Genomic DNA, 794 nt, shown 5'->3' on the forward strand with positions numbered 1-794 from the left:
CTTAATTGTTGATTCTTCCTGGGGATTCTCCTCCTGTGTTGCTGTTGCTGGGACTCCAATGATTCTTATGTTGTTTCTGTTGAATTTATTGAACATTTCAGCTTATCTGAAGTACAGCCTGTCTAGAGTACAGGCCGGTGCGGGGTGGGAGGAAAGATACTTGGGATATGGTCATGAGAATGTTGCACTGGTGAAGTATTTTATATATATATTTAAATTAAAAAATAAAGAAAAGATAAGGCCTCCCAATTCTTACCACAGGCTGTGTTCTTTACACTGACTGTATAGAAAGAGGAGGTACAGTAAATGCAACCCATATACACCTCAACACAGGCCCTTTGCCTGGTCTGTGTTGTGAATTGGGGGACAAAAATAAATAAATAAGTAAATTCAAAACATTAAGAGTTAAATAGAAAGCATATGCTGTGACCAAAAGATAAAACAACATTCATAAATTAATTGATTGATTTTACAAATATTGTATATGATGTATAACTTTCTTGTTAGTACCATAAAAGATGCAAATATGAGTATGATTTAGAATCCATCATCAGAAAGTTAAGAGCCCAATGGGGAAAATAATACATATTCATAAACATAATGAAGTTCTATAAGAAACTATATCACAAGTAAAGAAACATTTTTCCTAGATTAGGGAGAAATTACACTTGGCTGGCTAAGAAAATGTGGAGGTGTGAGAGTAAGATCAAAGCTTTTTGTGAAGAAAATTATATATAAACTAGGATTTATAGTCCTGGATAAGCAAAATTCAGAAAACCAATGTGAAGAGAACA

At 33.6% G+C, this 794-nt stretch overlaps 1 non-coding gene across 1 annotated transcript; it reads left to right on the forward strand.

The window, feature by feature from the left end:
• Positions 1-239: 239 nt before the first annotated feature.
• Positions 240-372, forward strand: LOC126007826 (small nucleolar RNA SNORA51). Its single transcript, XR_007495307.1, has one exon. It is a non-coding gene; the product is annotated as a small nucleolar RNA SNORA51 (small nucleolar RNA).
• Positions 373-794: the final 422 nt, after the last annotated feature.

Source organism: Suncus etruscus, chromosome 4 (assembly GCF_024139225.1).
Source record: "Suncus etruscus isolate mSunEtr1 chromosome 4, mSunEtr1.pri.cur, whole genome shotgun sequence".
NCBI lineage: Eukaryota > Metazoa > Chordata > Mammalia > Eulipotyphla > Soricidae > Suncus > Suncus etruscus.